Below are 25,264 nucleotides of genomic sequence, written 5' to 3'. Positions count from 1 at the left end.
AAAATATGACTTCAGTAACAGAGTGGTCAATGCCTGGAATGCACTACCTGACTCTGTAGTTTCTTCCCCAAACCCCCAAAACTTTAACCTGAAACTGTCTACTGTTGACCTCACCCCATTCCTAAGAGGTCTGTAAGGGGCGTGCATAAGTGCACCAGCGTGCCTACCGTCCCTGTCCTAATATTCCTTTTTACTTACTCTCTTCATGTATTCAGATTATGTTTACACTTTTACCTGTTATCTTATATATGCTTGACAAATAAACTTACGATATGATATGATAACCTAAGGCAGAATCAACTTACAACCTTGCGTTTAGTGACTATTTGAAGTTACAACAGTCCTGACAAAGCAAAACCCACAGTTACTAGCACCAATGATGTTGTCTAGTTGGGTAATGGAACTTCTGTAAGCAAACAGCCAAGCACAGACTATCAAGGACTGCACAATTTGTACTTTTTAAAGTTCCTTCTGTATTTGTATTGTAGGAGGAAAGCCATATTAATCCATGTAGCTGAAAATCAAAAGAATCTAGAAGCACATTTTAAAGCTAACTGTTTTTAATATATGGCTATAAACTGCAGGGTATGAAACAGGGGTAAAATTCAGCAGGTTCTGACAGGTTCCAGAGAACCGGTAGTGGAAATTTTGAGTAGTTTGGAGAACCGGCAAATACCACCTCTGGCTGGCCTCAGAGAGGGATGGGAATGGAGATTTTGCAGTATCCTTCCCCTGCCACGCCCACCAAACTACACCCAAAGAACCGGTAGTAAAAAAATTTGAATTTCACCACTAGTATGAAAGCATATTCCTTATAATAAAATTGGTCTCCAAAGGTGCTTCCAGATTTTCCAGATTTAATATCTCATAGAAGTAGGCCTTTAGGATTACAGATATCCTAAACTACAAATGTCCAGATGGCCACTAGATAGCAGCAACTCGGAGTTGCCTTGGAATGGTCCCCTGGATTTTCACAACTCAGATCTGACAGCCCTACAGTTTTCAGTGAATGTGTGTCTCTTGCCTATAGTCTGTGTTCTGTTACTCTTGCCTTTAGGGATATGCTCAGAAAAGATTAATGAAGGGCTTTGTGAGAGAATTTAATAACTGAGTCCTGATCTTGAAACTCTGCTTTTATCCCATCCTAGAGCACAGATTCACAGTAGTGATTTAAAGAGCCTTACAACATCATCCAAACCCTTGTTCTGCTGATACCTCACGAAGATAGCTAGGTGGTGCCATAACGTGCTATTAATCACTAGTGATGAAATGGCCTTAAAAAGCACACATGGCTTGTGTCATTGAGGAAAAAAATGTACTGGCGTTAAGTCTTAGCTACTGTCATGTACGGAATAGCATTATGAACTCATCTGTTTTGAAATTTCTCATCCAGTTCCTGCTTTGAAAGTGACTTTTGATTTTCTAGGTCATTCCCAGAGTGCTTTAAAGTAACTTTGGGGTAGTTTAGAGCAGTGGTGGGTTGCTCCCGGTTCTATAGAACCGGTAGTAAAACCTGCGGGAGGCTCCGCCCACCTGCCACGACATCATCATGGGTGATCTGCGCATGTGCAGAAGTGCGTGTGCTCCAGCTGTGAACCGGTAATAAAAGTAAGTAGAACTCACTCCTGACTCACTTCTACTTTAGAGGTGTTTTTCCCCCATGCGTTCAGGTAGCAGGGGCTGCTGCTGCTGCTGCTTTTCACACATCTCTGCTATTTTGAAGCCTCCCTGTGTATCCCAGAGTCCATGAAGGGAGTTCCTGGAATTTAACTGAAGTGGGAGAAGCCTGGCAGCTGCAAATGGCTAAAGAGATGCATGCAGAGTGTCAGTTTTATAAGGCAGACCAGATTAAGAAACCAATGCCATACAGGTAAGCACTGATTCTATCGGTATTATATCTAGAAAGTGGGAGATCATGTGTTCAAGTCCTGCCTTAGTCATGAAAGCTAGCTGGGTGACTTTAGGCCAGTCACTCTTCCTCAGCCCAACCTACCTCATAGAGTTGGTGCTGTGGGGGAAAATAGGAGGAGAAATATATATTGTATATATTTGCTGCCTTGAGTTCCTTGTAAAAATAATATAGGTGGGTACAAATAAATAAAATTATAAGAGGTATAGGAAGAGGAGTTACTTGCAAGACTTATGTATTCCTTTCCCCCCTTCATTTTATCAGTGTGAATTAAGGAATATGTTTCTCCAACTAGTTTCTTGAAATGGACTCAAGCTGTGTTTGTCTGATCTTTGCCTTGCTAGCAGCTCTTCTTCCTGTCCTTTAAGGCCATTGTCTATTCCCTCTACACTCTGACACTCAGATAGACCAGAGGTGGTATTCAGCAGGTTCTGACCAGTTCTGATGAACCGGTAGCGGAAATTTTGAGTAGTTCGGAGAACCGGTAAATATCACCCCTGACTGGCCCCACCCCCATTTATTTTCTGCCTTCTGAGTCCCAGCTGATCGGGAGGAAATGGGGATTTTGCAGTAACCTTCCCCTGGAGTGGGGAAGGAATGGAGATTTTACAGTATCCTTCCCCTGCCATGCCCACCAAGCCACGCCCACCAAGCCACACCATGCCCACCAAGCCACGCCCACAGAACCGGTAGTAAAAAAAATTGAATCCCACCACTGAGACAAACCATCACCTTGTAACTAAGATAAAGGGTCTGAACCACACACCCTATCTATGAGGTTTTGCCCCAAATGTGTGTATGTTTATGTACTGTATAACTTAATTATTTTCCCATCAATTGAAAACAGCAGAAGGCTTAGCATGGCATTATGCTGAACCTATACGGAACTCTAGTCATCTTTTTAAACAACATATGAAGAGCTTAGGTAAAAATCCAGCACCAATTATGTACAATACCTGACTTGATGCCTGTGGGAAGCACAGTAGCAAAAATATTGGTCATCGCCCCTGTAGCTATTTAGCAAGTGTGCATAGAATCACTTCAAAGGGCCAAATAGGATTCGGAGCATGTGCTGGCGTGCATAGAACATGTCAGCTACACCTTAAAGCAATTTGCTTCTTTCCCTGACCTCGCACAGCTGCTTATGCTACTGCTGCTTGACCTTGGGAAAATATGCTTTATCTCCCGTGAATTTGTTTAATCTATCTTTAAAGCTCTCTAACGCAGTGTCTTAAGTTTACATAAGGTAGCAAAAAGTGCCCTTAATTAGTTAGACATCATGCAGGCTCTCCGATGGTTTGGGTGAGGTATGCAACACCCAAGATACCTGTACTCATCTAATCAAGGTCCAAAGGGAGCTTCTCATTGAGTTCACTTGAAGGTAAATAAAAGTTTCCATGTGGTTGATGCTCCTGCTTTGTCAGTGAATGCACAATTTTCCTGTTCACTTTAAGGACAAGAATGTTGTAAAGCAGGGGTCTCCAACCTTGGCAACTTTCAGATTGAGGAACTTTGGGAGTTGAAGTCCGCAAGTCTGAAAGTTGCCAAGGTTGGAGACCCCTGTTGTAAAGGGTTTGTCAGAATCATCTTCCTTCTTTCCAGCCCAGCAAAATAGTGAAAAGAAATTACGTAAAAAGATGGGCTTCAAACTCTGTCTGCTAGCAGGAGAACTCTCTTGAAACTGAAAAGAAGAGGAATCAATTTAATTGGCTGGAAAAGTTGACAAAAGAAAGAACAAGTAAAATGGAAGGATCCAGCAAAGAACTGAGGGGGAAAATTACCTGGGAAAAAGAGATTATCCAGTGCTTCCCTGTAGAAGAGGCATTTAGACAGTGACTTGACAAGCTACTGATTTTTTCCACTCAAATCCCCCAGATATCCCCTAAATATATGTTTAGATCAGGGGTGAAATCCAGCAGGTTCTGACAGATTCTGGAGAACCAGTAGCGGAAATTTTGAGTAGTCCGGAGAACCGGTAGCGGAAATTTTGAGTAGTTCGGAGAACCGGTAGTGGAAATTTTGAGTAGTTCAGAGAACCGGCAAATACCACCTCTGGCTGGCCCCAGAATGGGGAGGGAATGGGGATTTTGCAATATCCTTCTCCCAGGAGTGGGGAAGGAATAGGGATTTTGCAGTATCCTTCCCTGCCACGCCCAAGCCACACCCACCAAGCCACACCACGCCCACCAAGCCACGCCCACAGAACCGGTAGTAAAAAAATTGGATTTCACCACTGGTTTAGATACAAAGCACTCAAAAATAACACAAAGAAAAAAACTAAAAGACACATAGAGATGTAATATCCTGATGAATTCCTGGAATGAACATGCTTGTATGTTACAGTACTTCAGAAAGAATGTTCAAATGGCTTCTATGGTCACTGCTGATCAAGGATTTGAAAAGAGTTTAAGTGGCCATCCTCTAGGTCTGGGGTATTGAACCCTGCAACTTTAAGACTTGTGGCTTTCAACTCCCACAATTTCCCAGCTAGCATGGCTGGCTGAAGAATTCTGGGGGCTTGAAGTCCACAAGTCTTATAATTGCCATGTTTGGAGACCCCTGCTGTAGATCATGGGTTTCCAACCTTTTGGCTTACCTAGGCCTCATTGAGTGAAGAGGAATTATCTTGGGCCACATATAAAATATATAATACAGTTAATATATGACAAATCACAAAATAATGTTAAAACTTTACAATCTTATGGAGCTTACATTACTAACCATTCTGGACTACATGCGGCCCGTGAGCTGCAGGCTGCACATACCTGCTCTAGATGCTTTCTTGTCTTGACCTTAAAAAGCAGCACAATGATTCCTCTACAGCTACTCCATCAAGAACTTTCTGTTTCTAGCTCTCCTGCTGGGTACAAAGAAACATTTGTCTCCAATGTTAAGAAATAGGCCAAATTCTTGAAAAATGATGTACCCTTGGTACAATGGCAAAAATATCTCAGTAAATTCAGGGCAAAAAAACCACAAGTTAAAATGAAAGTGTTACAGGATGCTAAAGAGGAAGATTGGCAGTGCCTAATTTTTAAATTTGGAAGTGCACAACCTCATATATGGTCCAGGGGTGGGTTCTACTTACCTTTACTACCAGTTCGCAATGCACGCATGCGCGGAAGCATTTTTATGACTTTGGGGTCGGTAGGCAGAGCCTCCTGCCAGTTTTACTTCCAGTTCTATAGAACCGCTGCGAACCGGGGGCAACCCACCACTGATATGGTCTACATGTCCCCGATATGATAAGGTTAAAGTAAATGTTGAATTTAAAAATCATTATGTCAGAGATGCCCTTTAAGAAAAGGTCGCCCCCAAGATTGTCAGGATACACTTCAGCTCAAGAAGCTTTCCCAGGAGAAACAGCAGCAAGCCAAGAAAAAAAGGCTACATTATAATTACTTGCTGATATTTATAAGTTGCAAACCTACACTTAAGACAAGAGCGCAGTGAAATACAGAAGGTATAAACTTGACTTGGTTTGTCTATATATAAATAAAGGCACAATTTAAAAAGGACGTACAACAAGGAAATAAAGGAGGAAGTAAGAATGAATTTGAAACAGAATTATGCAAAGATGACAAACATGTAATCGCAGGAATTTACAAATTGCTGTTAAAATGTGATACAGAAACTGAGCACGTTAAAGAATGTAATATTAGATGAATGCTAAATTGTGGGCATGGAATTAGCATGGATATTTGGGGAAAATGTGAACTGGAAATATTAAATTTATCCCGTGCAATAATTTAAGAGATTTTTTAAAATAAAATAAAATGATACGTAGATGGCCTTTGACACTTAGATGTGCAAAACAGATTGGAACCTATTATCATACGTGGTGGTGAAAATAAAAGGAAATCCTTTTCAGATGAAATCAGAGCTGGACTCATTAATGTTTAGGGGAAAGAACTGAACAAAAAGCATGGTGTCCTATTGTTGCATATGTACATGGTGTTATATTGTAATCACTGTAGCAAGATAATTGGCTGGAAAATATGTGCAGAAATGGAAAAAGTAAAGAACTCCACATGTTGAAGATCGGATATTTAAAGTTATGAACTTGGCAGAAATGAGAAAAAAAAAACCTGACATGTCTAATGAGGGAGGAATCTGCAGAGGATTAAAGACTGGAATATTTATTACAAACGTAGACAAAAAATCTTGATGTTAAAGTAGATGGGAAAAGCTTGATGATAAAGGATACTATAGATTAAATAAGGAGAGGTAACAGTGTTTAATTTTGTATTCATAGATTTATATTTATGTATTGCATTTTTAGGTTTATTTTATGTGTAGAAATTTAATAAAGTTTATATAAAAATAAAAATGGCCAAATTCCAGAAGGCAAACACTTTCATTCTACAAATACAGTAGGAACAGAACAGAACCGAGAGTTGGAAGGGACTTTGGAGGTCTTCTAGTCCAACCCCCTGTTTAGGCAGGAAATCCTATACCATTTCAGACAAATCGTTGTTCAATCTCTTCTTTAAAACTTCCACTGTTGGAGCATTCACACCTTCTGGAGGCAAGTTGTTCCACTGATTAATTGTTCTAACTGTCAAGAAATTTATCCTTAGTTCTAGGTTGCTTCTCTTCTTGATTACTTTAGATTAGAAATGTAATGCCTATAGTTCAGTCTGCTTTTAAAGGATGAGGAATTAGGATGGGAGTGGAGATGGGATAATGACATTCTACTGAGTTACAGCAAAGAACATGGTAAGTATCCCACCTCGTCATTATTGAAAAATCTAACCATGTTTGGATGTAGGAGAAATAAACTACTGGCTAAATGGAGGAATAAAAAATAAATAAATCCCAAAGCAACCAACTTTTTGTGCAGATTTGAGCTCAACCTGAGGGAAACTTTCCCTCTGAATGCACATGAGCGCAGTTGTCAGTCCAATTGTAGGCTAGGAAAGAAAAGCTGAAGTTAATTACTAACATCTTCCCGAGTCTTTCAGCATGCAATCACATGCGTCATTTCAAGAAGCACAAAAAGGGTCTTATTTTATTTATTTGCTCAATTTCTGTAGCTAGCCATCTTAATTCAACTGATTCTACTTGGCAAAAAAATAGTGCAACACTTAAAACCATAAACATACACAAACACACACACACACACAGAGAATTCTCTTTCCCTCTCTCCATACTTTTTTCCTCCAAATTTTAAAGAGAATATTTGAAGGAAAAAAAATATAGAGTGGAAATCAGTTTCTCCCCCACCCCTGAACCATTACTGAGTGACTTTTAATGAATTTGCAAAATCCTAATGGACTGTATGGTATATACCAATGATGGCTAACCTTTTCCAGACCGAGTGCCCAAAGCACGTGTGCGTGAATGCGCACGTGTGTACTCAAACCCCCAAAATGCAATGTGTGCACGCCCTGGCATATGCCCCACATATGCGCCTGACCCCCCATGCATGCGCAGCAAAGAACCGACAACCAGATAGCCAGAGGGAGGAGTGTGCATGCGCAGCAAAGCTGAACTGGGGTAATGGCTCGCGTGCCCACAGAAAGGGCGCTGCATGCCACCTGTGGCACATGTGCCATAGGTTCACCATCATGGGTATATACAGTAGATTAAACTCTATCCTTACTCCTTCATCTCTTCAGAAAGCTTATGTGAGAATACTGAATATTCTTTTCAATATTATTTTGAAAAATCACAAGAGAAAATGGACAGAAATGTGGGGTTAATCCAAATTTCTCAATACGATCCTCTACAAACGTGTTGACCCTGCTTGTTACAGTTTCTAGAAGTTGTGTCCCATGCTAGGGCAGGCTAGGTTAAAGATTCTGGGTAGCTGCTATGGTTTGGTCCTATTGGGAATGAAGGAATTAAAGATTCACTGGGAAAGTGAGTTTCAGAGAGGCCATGACTGAGAGCTGATGCTATGGGTAAGAGGTCAGTCCAGGAATGCTGCAGAATGCATGACTCCAGTTGCTGTCTTCAGCATTGATTGCAATAGGGAAATTGCTTGCTAGCTATTGGTGATATACTTGACTGGGATTACTTTGTAATAAATTGGATCAAAAGGCACGCAGTGATTCATGCTGCTGTTTTAAGCTTAGACTGAGTGAAAGGATGAGAACTGGTGAGGCTGGAATTTGATTTTTTATGGCAGATAAAGTTCTTTTGTAAGGTAGAAACTAGGAAAGGCTGATGGCAGACCTTCAAGACTGAGAAACAAGCAAGGACATTGTCAGGCATTTGAAAATGTGGGAGGAAAAGGCTCCGTATTTAAATCTAGGGAGTAATATATATTTATCAGAAATAAGATTCCAAAATGCTGATAAGGAAGAGCTTATGTTTCTCTGCAAGAAATCTACTTATCTAACCTTCTAGAGGTGATTTGAGAATGTGGAATAGGGAGGGTGTTTAATTACTGTCAGGTCCAAAGTCCTGACGCTGAGGCTCAGCAAAGAGCAATATAAGATGTGATGACAGCAGAAATTACATCAGCTCGGTTCATATGTGAATTAGGTGATAGGTTCTTTCTGATGAACATAGTGACCGAGGAAATGCTAGTTCTGACTTTTCCATATCCATGGAGAGGGGGAATATTGGTAAATTTAGATTTTAAAAATCCAATAACTAATTAAAACATTATACATGGGCAATAATTCACATACAAAATGAGAAAAAGGGGGCGGGAAGCCCCATAAAAATTAACTAAGAATCCAAAATTCTTTAAAAAAAATTTTTTTTGAAAAGTTTTTTCCATTTTATTTCTTATACACATACTATAAAATGTACATTTTCATATACATAATTAATCATACATACACATGTTTTCCTTAAAGAAAGCATTAAAATAAGGCATTTTAATTACATTAGGAGTTGCTCTTCTACCCTTTCTTCCCTCATTTCGCAAAAAACCTTCTTCTTCTTCTCCTTTCTTTCCCTTCCCTCCCTGCTCTCCTCTCCTACTTTCTCCTTCCTCCTCTCCTACCTCATCCTACTTCCCCTTCCTTTCCCCCACTCCTCTCTTCTTTTCCCCCTTCTCACCTTCTCTCCTACTCCTGGCCCCTACCCTTCCTTCCTCTCCTTTTCCCTTTCTTCCATTCCTCTCCCTCCCTCTCCTTTTCCTACCTCTACTCGCCTCTCCTTTCTATCTCCTTTGCTGTGGAATATTCTCCTTGTTTAGTATCTGAGCAGCTCCTGTATTCTAATCCTTTCTTTTCAAGAAAGGCAAGAATGCAAATAAACTTGTTGGGGTCTTGGAACCACTGTTTTCTATGGAGAACACCCTGTTGTAGGCGAGTCTTTAATAATTATCTCAAATTGCCATATGTCTGGGCAAGGCAAATTTGAAATTATTTCCAAGATAATTTGATTATACATTTTATGGGCTATCCTGATGTAATGTAGCATAAAAATGGGGAAATTGTTTTTTAATGAGAAATCCATGGTCCCAGGCTACTTAGTCTAGAGATCAATGTGTTTCAACCATGGCACTCTTAAAATGCATGGATTTCAACTTCCAGAATAGAATGGATTATCAATGCACATGAGTAAGATGCAACAACATGTGAAAAGGGAATGGAAAATCTCTCTGTTCTGCTGCTGATGCTACTGCAGTAAAAGAAGACCAAAGCAAGGCAGGGGCTGGGACATATAGTAAGAAAGGCTAACCTCAGGGCCTTGAACTCTGCCATCAAGAGCTTAAATTGGGCTCTGGCCCTAATGGGAAACCAATGTAAAGACTTATGATGGGAAGAAACAGGGAATATGAAGGAGGTGCAGAACAATGTATACTGAAACTTTCTAGACCAAAGTCTATGGTTGGGAAGAAGAAATCTTTTGAAAATTATAAGCCTTAGGATTTTTCTTCTTCATCCCATTTTTGGACACTTGGTTTCAGAAAACCTATCCATCATGTGGTTCACAGTGAAATATCATATGATGAATTTGGTGGGAGACAAAAGCAAGTGATCCACAGCTGTAAAACAGCACAGTGTCTGGGTGAATACTCATGATTCATAATCACAATGCATGATCGTTGAAAGGAAATAGTTCCAGGAGAAAATCATTCTAGACATGAGCAGAAATGTGATTATTTACAGCTGCTACTCCCAATCCAGTTGGTCAAGACTAGGAATAATGTAAGAAAGAGTTTAAAATTTCTGGAGGTCAGCAAGCAGGAAAAAACTGAGTCAGACAATTATTTTAGGATACAGAAACAAACTAAAAATGCCCCAAAAAGAATACCAGTAATTTTAAACTGGTTTCCATAAGAAAATATGCTTTTCTTATTCAGCGTAAGCTTCACCTGAATTTCTATTTACAGCTGAGCTGTCTATGGTCTCCCTGGGGGTTAGAGAATATATCTGGCAGTGTAGGCAGTCATTTTTGGGGCAATAATTTCTCATCAAAAAAATCAGGAACAGGATATATTCTTGAGCCACTTTCTGATGACTAACCGTCTGCCTAAATAGGAAGTATATTGCAAAAAGCTTAAGAGACAAGCCTATAAATAACCCATGTTTTGATGATTTCCCACCCCCCAGAGGAATAGATTTTTACAGGCTTTGAACAAGAATAGTTACCAGAATTGAAACCAGAATTTATATTAAATTAGCAAACAAACAAATAAACAAATGAAAGTTTTCCTTTCATCCGATTTCAGTACTAATATAATCTTCCACTGCTATAGTGAGTGCATGCTTTTAAGATTCATGCATTTGGGCAAATTGGCCTTCACCTTCTCCCCCTCAATATTTTTGGGAAGATGTTTTTGAAGCCCATTCTTGCAGAGTTAATGCAAAACCCAAAGTTGCATTCCTTTCTTTCTTAAGACAGTTTTTAAACCATGGACATGGTTTAAAGGATTCAGCAAAATTTGCACCCTTTAAAATAACATTGTCCTATGCCACCTTGTATAAGGTGTGTAATATGTAAGTGCAATTATGAATATTGTTAACTGACCATTACTAGGATGGCATAATCCACAGGAAGCCTTGGATCAGGGGTGGGTTCTACTTAACATTACTACTGGTTTGGAACGGGGCCATGTGCACGCTTCTGCACATGTGCAGAAGCTTATGTGCAGAAGCTTCCTGATGATGTCAGGGTCAGTGGGCGGAGCCTGCCACTGGTTTTACTACTGGTTCTATAGAACTGGTCCGAACTGGGGACAACCCACCACTGCCTTGGATGATGTCTTGCCATTTTTTCAAGAAATAAGCCACATACAGAATAAATTAGTCATGGAGAAGATGAGAAAAATTGCCCTTATTAATGTTCTTTTTGTACATATGCATGATAGATACAGAAGCCAGATATTTTGATCATCCAGCCGATGTTGATGATACTTTGAGGTAAGATGGGGAGCCTATAAATTTTAAATAAATAAATGTAGTAAGATAGTAGTAACTGCCCCAGAGGCTTTCTTTTGTGGTAGATTGTTAAGAGATTCTCAGCATCCCTTTCTATTCAAATATAATATTTCTCAGTGGCAATAGGGGGAAAGTCAATTAATTCAAATTTACTTGCATTTCTTGAAATTAGAATACTAATTGCCGAGAGCTTCACTGGCATAGTTCTATGGCTTTTGATTTCAATCAATATTTGCTTTTTATAGTTAGTACTTGGATATAGTACAGAAGGTTACAAAAATAAGATTTTTTTTTAGCATATTCATTCACAGTTTCCATAAATTTGAGATCCAGAGTTGTGCATATGGTTCCAACTATAGCTTTGACATTTTAGAAAATGTGAAAAAGGAAAAAAAATCCAGTTCCACTCATTTGTTTCAGGATAATTGAAAACTGTCTAATTCATTCCAAGGGAGTATCAGCTGCAACTAGTTATTATTTATTATTTTATTTATTTAAATATTCAATGTATAAATTTCAAAAAGGAGATTTGTCAAGTAAGTTAATAGTGTTTTCTTGCTTGCAGGGTCATAGTAGTGTAATTTCTGTATTTCAGTAAATCTTGTGGTAAAGTCAGTACAGGACAATAAGCAAATTCACTTTTAATAAGGTAGGTAAAATCTTTTGACAGCAAAAGGGAACATACTATACAAACTTCGATAAACTCCAGTATATAGGCCTGCTTCACTTATTAATTTTGATTTAGTATTTCGCTTATGGATATTTGTACTTTGTTCAATAAACTGTAGTTAAACCAAACCTTACAAGTGATTCAATATCCATATGAGGTTAGCAATTCCTGATTGTAAGAATGGGGAATCAACAGAGATGGGTTTTTTCCAAGTGTGGAAAAATAATATTCACCTGTGATTGTGAATTATTTCAACTGTTATTCTATAACTTAATTTGTATTAGACTAGGTAATCTGCTTAAGATAACTTTGAATAGAATTGGCAACAGAACTAATTAAATAAATAAGATAATTTGGATTATTTTGCAACCTTGTTTCAGTAGGACCACCCCTCCAATATTGAAGTACTCCACCCACCCCAAAAAAGATATGCGAAACATAAAGACTTTGTCTTCCAAGACAAACAAGCTCTTGATACTTTTCCATGATGATATAATACTACTCATTGATGAACAACTGTGATAGCCAGATGTTCTAAAATGTTTTATCTGTGGTTTCCTTATACCATGTGTATGTAAAAAAACAAGGAGAGAATAATAAAGGGAAAGATGCCATAGTGTAAGGTTTTCTCTAATTAAATTTGGCAACTAAAATTGTGTGTGTGTGTGTGTCAGAATTTCAAAGAGTGTTTCAGTGTTGAATATATATATATATATTGTAACAAAAAACCATTTATGATGTATAATTTGAATTCTCAGAGCCTCACTACTGTGTAGGGTTTGTGTACACTTGAAAGCATTCTCATTCTCCCTCCCTCCCTCCCTCCCTCCCTCCCTCTTTCTCTCTGTTCTTTTTTTTTTTTTTTTTTCTGGTAAAAATGTAGGCTGTGGATATCCAGTTCTTCTATGTACAGGAAAAATTTTCTAATATTGTACTTTAGTTCAAGGTCAACATTTTAGCAAAACAGAAAAGTCCAAAGGGCTAGTGGGCTTCCATTTCTGAAGGTGATAGGCCATCATCTATTATGCTGCAGGACTGTTCCCTCTCTTCTTACAACCAAGTAAGAGGTCAGAAGTGCACCTCAAGAGCTACCCACCTACCAGAAAAAGTGGACAGCATATTTTAAATGGGGAAGGGGGATTTAATGAAATTCACAAGCTTCTGGAACCCTTCACAATATTAGCCTAATAATGTACCGGTCTAAAAACAAATAGCCAAAACCATCAAAATGTGAAAACAAAAACAAAACAGAAGTATCACTAGATAATTAAGAATCAGAGCTGGGAACAAAAAGAAGAGTGAAATAAAAACCAGCTGGAAGAGATTATCAGAGTGATGTATATCATTTCTGTGTTTAAGTCTACACTTGTAATGGGCTGTAAGAATAGCTTTGAAGAACAGAAAGAAAAGCTGCAATCAAGACAAGGGTCAGATTAAAGAAGTGTGAGTCAAAAATAAATGTAATTTGAGAAAACATCTCAGATTTGACCCTCCCTAGTTCTCTTGTAGATAAAGGCAGTAGGGTGGGGGTGTTGCTTTCAGATTTGCAAGATTCTGATACTGTAACCCTATAATTAAAGTAGTTTTAATCTTCACATCCTTGATTTCCAAGGCTGGTTAACCTCTAAGTGCTGACTCACTGAACAAACGTATCATAAAATTTTAAGAAGTAAGTTTATCCAGAATTCTTTACTAACATGCTTTGCTAACATTATTAAATTTGAAGATGGTCTAGAACTCTCCAGTCCATATGATTAGATGACAACAGCACATAATATAAGTGATGCTTACAATCATCTTACAAATAGGCAGTAATCAAACCACAATTTCTGGAAATCTTAGTTCCAATTTATTAAGGTTGGAAAAAGCTGCTTTGGAATCTGTATGTCATCCATAAGAATATAAAATACTATTATTCCTTATACTTTATGTCAGTGTATTCTAGAGCCTAACACACTAAAAAAACAACCTCTCACTATTTCTTCCTATTTCTGAATAACGTTCATAAAGTGAAAGCATGTTTTTATTTGAATAGGATCTCCATTTTATGACAGTGTGCTCTAGGGCCTAACAATTGTTTTTATTAAAAAAAAAAAAAAACTCCTTGTGATAGTCCTTCAGTGGTGGGTTGCTCCCGTTTCTGTAGGGTTCTTTAGAACTGGTAGTAAAAGTGGCAGGAGGCTCTGCCCACTCGCCCAGATGTCATAATTGATGATCTGTGCATGCGCAGAAGCTTCTGTGCATATGCAGAAGTGTGCACATGCATGCTCCCATTGCAAATCAGTAGTAAAGGTAAATAGACCCCACCCCTGTAGTCCTTCCTATTCTGAATAATGTTCATAAAGTAAATGACTGACTTAGCTTGTGACAAACATTTCTATGCTTGGCACTTTGCAGGAGCTTAAAACTTCCACGGAAATGCTTTCTTGGTAGGTTCAAGTTATAAGCTAGATTGCTTGCACTATTTCCCAAGCTCCTTATCTCTGCTTCCATTGAGGGAAGATTATATGTACCCTTTTTTTGTATGTCAGTTTCTTTGTCCTTGGTTCAAGGAATTTCAAGCATTTATCTATGACATTTACCAGACTCTTCTACTTGGACCTTTACCACCCCAGACTATTTCCAAACAGATAACATAGGGAGTTGGCCCGCACCATCTGATCCTTCACTTTGCTCTGGTATTTGGCTAGTGGTTTGATGAAGATTGTAGAGACCTTGGCATGTTCTGAATATGGACACCTGCCCACCTCAACACAAAGAAGTAAAAAGCCTCAAACAACAAAGCTAGAGCCTTGATTTAGTACTGCATGGATTCACCGTTCTTCACCTTATATTTTAAACTATATTTACTTGTAACATGACAATTATCTTTTAGTTTATTAATCTCAATATATTGAGGGTATACTTATCGATCTGAATTGGGGAATAGAGAGCTATGGCACTGGGAAGGGACTAGGCTAAATGTCAAGAAAACCTGAAAACTATCTTGCATTGTGGTCCTTGTCAAGGTTAGGTTTGCCAGGCCAGTTTGCCTTCCGGTTGTACAGTGCTACTTTCAAATGCTAGGTCAGTTTGGAAGCAGTCTCCATCATTATTTGCTGCTAGATCGAAGGGTTGAACTACTTATATTACTAAAGTCTAAGAGAGAGTTTTGAAGTTGATCTCACCTAGTTCTTTCTATGTATATACTTTCTATGTATATACAGTAGTAAAATTGTTGTGAGCCGCCCTGAGTCCATTGGAGATAGGGCGGCATATAAGTTACATAAAATAAATAAAATAAATAAATAAAATGTAGACCAATACTTGTTATCTGTGAGATGTTCTTGTTCTTGTATGAACAAGACATGCTGTTAAGCTCTCTTAATTCTTCATCAACCCAACAAAAACAAGAGGTTGTATCTTGTATCTAGAGTTTGTGACTGAACAAAGAGAAAAAAATATTTCAGTTGGAGGAAAGTGATTTGATCTGATGTGGCATTGATAGCTTGGAATCCATTCAGTCAGCTATGCCAGGATATCATTGAGAAAATCTCTCACGAGTTGAAAATGACTTGATGACACATAAGCAATCAATCAATGCCAACACTACTTATCCAAATAGTCTGTGCATTGAAAACACACCACATCCACAAAGAAGACTTAGAAATTGAAGCTCATTGCAGAATGAGGCAGTGAAGCTCCTGTCAGGAACTACATAACTATAAGATTTCTTATAATGGCAATTAAAATCATGAGCAGTTTAGAAACACAGTACCTGAAGGAAAATCGCAGTTCAGATCTCTCAGCACATTAAGACCCACAGGCATCCTGTGTTAAGATCTTCAGCATCCTATGACAAAGAGAAGTTCATTATGTGGGAATGTTGGAGAAGGTCTTGCTTCCTGTGGCATCCTGGCTTTAGAAAGCCCCCTTCCTGGGGGCCAGGCTGTTATTGACACAAATGGTCTTTTGCTACCCTGGCCGTTTGTTCCTGGATTTAGAATTTAGCATTCAGAGCCCACCTATCTTGTTTGCCCCTGAAGTGCCTACATAGCAGAGGTGGTATTCAGCAGGTTCTAACCAGTTCTGGAGAACCAGCAGCCGACATTTTGAGTAGTTTGGAGAACTGGTGAATACCACCTCTGACTGGCCCCGCCCCCATCTATTCTCTGCCACCTGAGTCCTAGCTGATCAGGAGGAAATGGGGATTTTGCAGTAACCTTCCCCTGGAGTGGGGTGGAAATGGAGATTTTATTGTATCCTTAACCTGCCATGCCCACCAAGCCACGCCCACCAAGCCACACCCACAGAACCAGTAGTAAAATTTTTTGAATCCCATCACTGCTACATCAGAGGTGGGTTTCAGCAGGTTCTGACCAGTTCTGGAGAACTGGTAGCGGACATTTTGAGTAGTTCGGAGAACTGGTAGTAAAAATTCTGACTGGCCCCGCTCCCATCTATTCTCTGCCTCCCACATCCCAGCTGATTTGGAGGAAATGGGAATTTTGTAGTAACCTTCCCCTGGAGTGGGGTGGGAATGGAGATTTTACAGTATCCTCCCCCTGGCATGCCCACCAAGCCACGCCCACCAAGCCATGCCATGCCCACCAAGCCATGCCCACAGAACCGGTAGTAAAAAATTTTGAATCCCACCACTGCTACATAGCTATTATTTTGTGTTTGAAACCGCATGGCTTTTAAAATTAATGAATTAATTGAACTGAATTTAAATTTTATTTTATTTCTATGGATTGTAAGCCTAATTTCTATGGATTGTAAGACACACTAATTCCTCTGGAGAGGACAAGCTATAAAGACTTTTTTAAAAAAAAAAATACACCAAGAGGGAAAACTCGTCATAGGGCTGAGCTTCCTGAGAGACAGTTTATCTGTCATTTATGCTTGTCTCTTTGGATTGCAGTCAGAAGAGAGAACAGGATGCTTTCCAGGATATGTTTTTGATCTCACTGGAGACAGGAAATCAGGCCAGGTGGCTTGATTCTGTGAGAAACCCAGTTCAGATTTTGAAAAGTGAGTGCAATCCATTCTCATATGAGCCTGTTCTCTCTTTTTTCAATGCCTGTTATATGTCTCCCAATTATTCAACTAAGCAAAAGGAAAAGACTAGAGAAGAAATGCCACTTCTGACAGAAAGAAGGCAGGATGTTCAGAAAGCAGCAGATGATAGCAAAGAATATGGCATTCTCACCAGAGGATCCAAGACTAGTTTTCACACCTATAAGTCCCAAGAAATTTGTCTTGCAAAATTTATTCTCTTAATACTAATTACTGGAAAGCAAAAGAAATATATCGAAATATCATCCTCCTTCAAGAAGCAATATTGTTCTTCTATACTCACAACTGGAAAATGCAATCCTTTGATCAGGATAGAAGGATCTATCCTTTGATCAGGATAGAAGTTTATACCGAGAGTCATCCCATTATGCACAATAGAACTTCCTTCCTGCTAGAACGACTTTTCCTATCTGGAGCCATATGTATTCTATAATACATGGGCAGGCATGAAGTTGTTTTCCTTGGCTAGGGTTGATGGGAACTGAAGTCCAACACATCTCTCATGATGTGAGCAGCTGTTGATATCAGGGACCCACAGATCTGCTTTCCTATCTCAATCACTAATCTTGGATGAATTGTACTTCCGCATTTAAAATTATTGCCCAAGGTCCATTTGAAGATTATTTTTTTTTTAACAAAACTGGTTCTAAAAATGAACCAGGGCATTTTGTGATCTTGCATTTTAATTCTTTTGTATGTTTTTTATATCTTTGGTATGGTGCTTTGGTTTGCTTTGGTTGTTATTATCTTTCTATAGTTATTTGCATTATTTTGGTTAAGTAACTTACAAACTGAATAAAATAAAATAATCATGAGTTCAGAGCAGGTTTTCTCAGTCTTGGTGTCATCCAAATCATTGGACTTCAGCACTAGAATTCAGGCAGTGGCCTTTGTTCCAAAGTATTTTGGAATTGAAGGTCACATATCTAAAAGACAGTTCAATTGAGAACATTTAGTTTGGGATTTCATGTTTGGTCCAAATGCAGAATATGACTTACTTTTCATCTGAACTAACCAGAAAACATAGCCTTGAACAAATATACTGCAATTTATGTTTTTCTGATTAGCTGAATACAGAAGTACCATGTGTTCTGCATCTGAATGACACATTAAATTTAAAAACTAACCAATTGTTTTCAAGTCGTACCAGTCAGACTGGGCCAGCAGACATGAATACATCATTGCTTTCTTAATGATAAGAAAGAATAAGTCTAATATCACCATGGAGCTGTTATTTGCCAACAGAAAGAAAAGGAAGTGGTCATTTGAGAAGCTTTCATCTGGCTCTTTCACAACAGTTATGCTCTTTGCAATTCCAAAGAAAACTGAGATTAATACGAACTGTATTTATTTGAATTCCCATGGACTTTTCCTCTGTTTATCTTTATGAGTTTTAAACAATGTTTTTCCTATTACAAGATTACAACTGCTTCAGCTATAATGTTGCTGGGAGACCATAAACTAGGAATTATTTTGACAATATAATCTGGGAATAAACCACAATTAAGAAAAAGAATTAAGTTCATGCGATTAAGGGTGTAAGTATAATGAGTTAAGATTTGAGCTGTCTGAAATAGTCCTGAAGGACATTTTTAATAGATTATTGGAAATGTAAGGAATAATAATATTAATGACAATTCATTAAGCTAATATCTTAATAGTAATAGCAATATTACTATTAAGAGCCGTGGCGGCGCAGTGCCTGCCGGCTGCTTGCAATTTGGCAGTTCAAAATTCACCAGGCTCAAGGTTGACTCCATCCTTCCGAGGTCAGTAAACTGAGAACCCAGATTGCTGGGGGCAATATGCTAACTCTGTAAACCACTTAGAGAGGGCTGTAAAGCACTATGAAGCGGCATATAAGTCTAAGTGCTATTGTTATTGCTAATAGCATTTAGGATTATATACTGCCCCATAGTGCTTTACAGCATTCTCTGAGTGGTTTACAATGTCAGCATATTGCCCCCAACAATCTGGGTCCTCATTTTGCAGACCGCGGAAGGATTGAAGGCTGAGTTGACTTTGAGGCTGTCAGGATTGAACTCCACTTCAGCTCCTATATAGCTGCCCACTTCTCTTCATGGCAACTCCACTACTGTAAATTACAGCATAGCACCAAACACAATAGCTGCAATATGCTGTTTTTATGGTAACAGTCTAACGAAGAGCCTGCCTATTGGCCATCACTATCAAACTCAACATTTTTGAAAACCTGTCAAGAACAGTACTAATTAGAACTTGCTAGAAAGTTTAAACAAGTGTGGCAATGGCAGTTAGACCAGACTAATTATTTATCCCTGGTAAAAACAAACAAAAAAACCAAACCCTTTTGCATTGCATTTATTCTGAATACATAGATGTGTACCTTCCTTAAATACCTTCCTTAAAAAGCAAGTGCTTAATAATTAAACTCTGAACTTCCAGGTACATTATGAGAAATTCGAAGTATATATAAAATCTTAAATTACAAAGTTCCGATCCCATGGTGACATGGAGAATATGATATAAAATAAATGGTAATAATTTATTTATAACTATGGAAGATGAGCAAATGCAAAGAGCAACATAGCCTGTACCATAGATATGATAGAAGTGTTTTGTCTTAAAGCTGAGTATTTTGTTGATGTTTAATTCTTCTGATCACACTAAACAAAGAAAAAGCCATTTGTGCTGATGAAAAAAGTGTCAATTTACAGGGAGAAATATCTGGTAGCAGATATGCAGCTTGCAGATGTCTGACAAGATCTTAACAAATTTAAAGTGGAAGTTTTGACTTGTATGGTCCATTGTTTTTAATAGATTTTGCTTCTAGGAAAATGTGCATAAGAATGTAATATTATATAAAATATATTCGGTACATAAGGTGAATCATTTCTAAATTCTATGACTCTTTTTTCCTCAGCTGGACTTTTGCTATTCTTACTTAGAGCTTTGATCTATAGTTCTAAGTTCTAAGTTTAAAAAAAGACAATCTTGAACTGTATGAAACTTGCAGCTCTATGAAAGCTATCAACTGATAATATAGCACTGGAATTTCTATCATTTATTCATATCTGATCAGAAATCTTTGTAAATTTTAAACATTGGATCATCATGAATTTACAGTATACATCCATCACTGAATACAGCTGAAATACAATAGAAGCTACATGCCTACTACTAGCCCATTTTCATCCTTTTAACATTTTATTGGGACAGTATATTCACACAATACTGCTAAATACTTATCCCTCTCCTGTGTGGCTCTTCAACTACAGCTGAAGTTGAGTCACTAAACTTGGTTTTAAATTTTGATGATAGCTAACCAGAAATGGCGGTTCCATGTTCTAAAGACAGTTTAGCAAAACCAAAATTTGTGTTTAAAGCATGGTGTGAAATACTGTTAAGACTTACATTTTTGTTTATAGACTGACTGCCTTTATAATTTTTACAAACAACTCAAGGCATAGCATTATGTTTTGCTGGAAGGAGGAAAGAGGAAGTAATGAAATGGTTCTAACTTTCAAATAAATATGTGTGTTGGGTTACTTGTTAGTCATTTCAAATTATTTGCATAAAAACTGGATGTACATATCATTCAAAACAATGTTTTATACATACAGTATACAAAATCAAATAGATTTATATATAAAAATAAGGTGTCAAAATGCACACATATACAGGCACAACAAACAATTTTGAAATTAAAAAAAAACATTCTTACATTTTCTAGCTTTTGCTCAAGGTCTGCTGCAGCTTGTTTTATTGTTTTTTACTCAGTCTCATGCTTATTATAATGCTTGACCTGCAGAATATCCATGATTTGAAACCTGACAGGAATGTACAGTTAATTAGCCTGTTTACTTCTCTCAAAACATTCTATCTAGATCAAGTGGCTGGAAAAGTGATGAAATGGTTTACAAATGATGAGACTTAAAAAAAAAATAACCAGGAAGCTTAGAAAAAGGAAAATAGTAATTAAAATGTTCCTGTTGAGTTTTAACTTGGGAATCCTGTTCATATTAAACAAATATTGTAACTACCAAGAAAGATTTGAAACATTAACTGCAGCAAACTTCATTGAGGAATAGCTTGGAAAAGGAGATAAGGGGATGTTCATGCGTCCAAACAAACTGGAACACAGTAGTCTTCAACTTATGACCACAGTTAGGACTGTTGCTAAGGAAGTTGGTTGTTAAGTGAGTTATGCCCAATTTTGCGACCTTTTTTTGCCATGGTTAAGTGAATTACTGCAGTTATGTGAATCATGAGCAAATCTAGCGTCCCCCACAGACTTTGTTTCTTTGAAGCCAGCTGGTAAGCTCCCAAGTGGTAATCACTTGACCCTGGGTTGCTGCAACCATCATACTTACGTGCCAGTTACCAAGTGCCAGAATTTTAATCATATGACCATGGGGATGCTGTTACGATTATAAGTGGAAGGCAACCCACCAGTTCAGTGGTGGGTTGCCCCTGGTTCGGACCGGTTCTATAGAACCGGTAGTAAAACCAGCGGGGGCTCCACCCACCGACCCCGATGTCATCAGGAAGCTTCTGCGCAGAAGTGCTCACGGCCCTGTTGCAAACCAATAGTGAAGGTAAGTAGAACCCACCCCTGGACCAGTTGTAAGTTATATTTTGTCAGTGCCATTGTAACTTCAAGCAATCGCTAAACAAAAAGTTGCAAGTTGAGGACTAAGTTGTAAGCAAACGAGCTCAGTGTCAGAATCAGCACAAGACAGAAAATACTAGTATTGAACTTTCAACTCGGAGCAGGAAAAATCTGGCAGGGAGCCAAGGTTAAGTAAAAGACCATACTGTGTGACTTGGCCTCCAGAAACAATTGGTGACTCTTACTCTTGACAAGACAACCTTATCATGTAGATATGGTCGTATCTCTAAACCTTCTGACTTCTATGTGACTTAAAGTGTCTTCATTAGATCATCCATCACTGAAATGATTTAAAAATGTTCTCATTACAGTTACTATTATTTTGGCACAGTTGTGATTTAAAAACTGTTAAAAGTTAGATGTAAAGCATACTATCCACCAAAAAAGCTCTATCCAACAAAATGAAATTTAATGTGGAGAAAAGAAAGGTTTTACACCTGGGTAGGAAAAACTAAAGGTACAAGTACAGATTAAGTGAAACCTGGCTCAAAAACAGTAACTCTGAGAGGGAGTCTCTTGGAGTCCTAGTATCAGTCACTTAAACATAACTTAACAGTGTGCGCAGCAGCCAAAAAAGCTAATGCAATCCTTGGTTGTATAAACAGAGGCATAGAATCAAAATCACGTGAAGTATTAGTACTGCTTTATAAAGCCTTAGTAAGGCCACACCTGGAATACTGCATCCAGTTTTGGTCACTACATTACAAAAAAGATGTTGACATTTTGGAAAAAGTGCAAAGAAGAGCAACTAAGATGATTAAAGGTCTGGAAGCTAAAACATATGAAGAATGGTTGCAGGATTTGGGTTTGGCTAGTCTAGAGAAAAGAAGAACTAGGGGGGACATGAGAGCAGTATTTCCTATAGTGTGGGACACACCCATGCTCGGTTTAGCGAAGGGGGGAAAAGTCCTGATATGTCACATGACACTGCTGCGACGCCGTTAGTTTAACACACCAGGTATAGAGTCTCCTGCTTGAGCAGGGGACTGGACTAGAAGACCTCCAAGGTCCCTTCAAGCTCTATTCTGATTGATACAATTTATTCAATCCCAGCTTTTTGAAATATTAAAATACAATGCTGCAATTTTCTTAGTTGTAAAAGTTCATGTGATTGTAACTAAATCATTCTATATTCTGTTCTGTAATTTGGTGGGAATCAATGGATATTAAAACTTATTATTTAGTGCAACTAATTTTAGGAAAATGCTGAATTCCTATATTTGCAAATGTTTACATTTCACAGCGATGTTAAGCACAAATGTGTTCAACTATTTCTAGAAAGCGATAATATGAAACATACCAGAAATAATTAGGTCATGTTATCACTTGTTTCTCAATCTGCAGTGAAAGTGAGGCATAAACAATAATAAAGGAAACTTTGTTTCAGAGGCAAGTTAAAATAACTAAACAGAAACAGAAACAAGGGAGAGTTTCTTCTCCCAGTTCCTTTGCTACAAACAGAAAATTCAGGTGCCTTGCACATATTATGATAAAATATTTCAACTTAATGTCATTGTGCTATGCATGATTATCCAGGAAGAAGCCATTTCTCTCAGAGCAGCATATAAGAATAATACATTGTGCTAATTATAATTACTAGAGTAAAGCCTTGGCACAAATTACCATGTTGTATATGTATTATGCAAGCTCTCTGGAGAAGACTATGCTGGGAAACATGGAAGGTAAGAGAAGAAGATGGCTAGTAGCAAAGTGGAGGGACTTAGTTACAGTGGCCAGGGATAAACCATAAAAGATTGGAAAAGGTTAACGACATCATCACGGAGAAAATCTTGCCTGGAGAAAAGGTTGCTATGCGTTGTAAACTATTTGATGGCATGTAAAAAAAAAAAACCCAAAAAAGCCAGGATGTACTTTCAGAACATAGCTGTCAAATCAGCATCTGGGAAGAGAACTTAAAAAATAATAATAATCATAGTTTGGGAAGGGAAACATACATGCCTGGTAATTTACTTTTGCTTTGCAAAAGTTTAGATTTTTGATAGGGAATAAAATGTGCCCAAGTGTGAACAAGGCTGCATTGCATTCAGACTGGTTTTAGTCGGGAGAAATTGACCTGTCTTCAGTATGGAAGAATTATCCTCAACCCTTAGATCAGTGTTTCTCAATCTTGGAAGCTTGAAGATGGGTGGACTTCAACTCCCAGAATCCCCCAGCCAGCGTTGCTGGCTGGGGGATTCTGGGAGTTGAAGTCCACCCATCTTCAAGCTACGAAGGTTGAGAAACACTGCCTTAGATGGATAGATACTTTTCATTTAGACCAGGGGTCTCCAACCTTGGCAACTTTAAGCCTTGTGGACTTCAATTCCCACAATTCCTCAGCCAGAATTCCCAGAATTCCTCAGCCGGTCCACAAGTCTTAACATTGCCAAGATTGGAGACCCGAGTACCTTAAAAATAAAAGCGAAACACTATCTATATGGAGGACACCAGTCATCCTATTTATCGGTGCGTTGACTTCAGTGGGCGATAAACAAGGAGGAGACATACAAGGTCCTGTCACAGGATGGTGTTAGGAATAAAAGGGGTCGGTCAAATCCATCTTTTGCCGAGTCTTTAAAAAGGACCCCGGTGGCATCTTGAGTTATGGGACTGGCTAGCTTATAACAGGTGTTAGACCTCCTCCCCCCTCCCTCCGTCGGTGCAACCCTGACTTTTTGTTTGTTTGTTTGTTAATGACCAGGGAGCATTTCCCTCAAAGTCCCAAAGCGGAAAGCCGCCCTTGGCGCTCCCGCGTGCAAGTTCGGTGTGACAGAACCTCCCTTTCGGCGTCTTCCCATTGGCGGAAAGAGCTCGGCTGGAAGCCCCGCCCAGCCGCCCTCGGCTCTCCACGAGCAAAGCCAAGTCAAGCAAGAGCAGGCGGGCGAGTCCCGTCGAAGAGCAGTCAGGACCGCGCGCACTCCGCCGCCCGCAACCAGAGGGGAAGGAGCCGGCGGCATGCGCCTGGCTCCCGGGTAGAAAGAGAAGGAAGGAGCCGCGGTTGGAGCGAGCTTTCCAAACCGCTCCTGGGCAACTTGGCCGTGTCTTCTTTTACGACCAGCGTGCTGACTCCCGGCTTGTGGCGGTAAGGCTTTTTAGGATTTCGCCTTCTGCTTTTTTTGGTCTGTGGTGCGTGGAGAGTCTCCGGGCGGGAAAAAAAAAACCCAGCAGCTGGGACTTTTTCGCGCGAGTCAGCGGGCGGGTGGGAAAAGTCAAGGCAGCGTTGCCGACAGAGGCAGCTTTTTTTCCCGGTTAATTCTCTCGGTGGTCCGGAGCGCGGCTTAACGCAGGTGGCGCTCGCCAAGCCCAGGTTGGCTTGGCTCGATCCGCCCGGCGCGAAGGGATTGCGCGCTCTTACCTACCCTTAGAATTGTATCGCCAGACGCGTTTCACCTGCTTCGCGGGGGTGTTTTGTTTTGTTCTGTTGTGCTTAATAAAACAAAACAGGATGTGAAAGAGCTGCCCCAAAGGTTCCCCCCCCCATCCCGATAGAGGCGGAAATGAAAGCAGATCTGCGGTTTGGGCTTCGGTGGTGAAATATTTCTCGCTCCGGCGCTTCGGAGCTCCCTGAATGGGCGGCGTGCGATTCTTTTTAAGTGCAGGTGGTTTCTTGATGCTCCTTCCTCCAGGTT

The 25,264-nt window shown here is 39.1% G+C and overlaps 1 protein-coding gene and 1 long non-coding RNA gene across 5 annotated transcripts in view; one reads left to right on the top strand and one right to left on the bottom strand.

Moving 5' to 3' along the window:
* Positions 1 to 4,670: 4,670 nt before the first annotated feature.
* Positions 4,671 to 25,099, bottom strand: LOC148116490 (uncharacterized). The gene is made up of 3 exons (XR_015729893.1): positions 24,995 to 25,099; positions 15,684 to 15,758; positions 4,671 to 4,766 (listed from the first exon to the last, which is right to left on the bottom strand). It is a non-coding gene; the product is annotated as an uncharacterized LOC148116490 (long non-coding RNA).
* MICAL2 (microtubule associated monooxygenase, calponin and LIM domain containing 2) overlaps positions 24,462 to 25,264 on the top strand; it is a 78,291-nt gene continuing 77,488 nt past the window's right edge. For all 4 annotated transcript variants that reach the window (XM_087878689.1, XM_034417101.3, XM_087878692.1 and 1 more), the window contains exon 1: positions 24,462 to 24,717. The gene's annotated coding sequence lies outside the window, so the exon portion shown is untranslated. The remainder of the gene's footprint in view (positions 24,718 to 25,264) is intronic.

The sequence above is a fragment of the Pantherophis guttatus genome, chromosome 1, assembly GCF_059756535.1.
Source record: "Pantherophis guttatus breed Tessera chromosome 1, ASM5975653v1, whole genome shotgun sequence".
Taxonomy (NCBI): domain Eukaryota; kingdom Metazoa; phylum Chordata; class Lepidosauria; order Squamata; family Colubridae; genus Pantherophis; species Pantherophis guttatus.
Note: the sequence above shows the minus strand (reverse complement) of the source record. Positions and strands in the feature narration are given on the sequence as shown.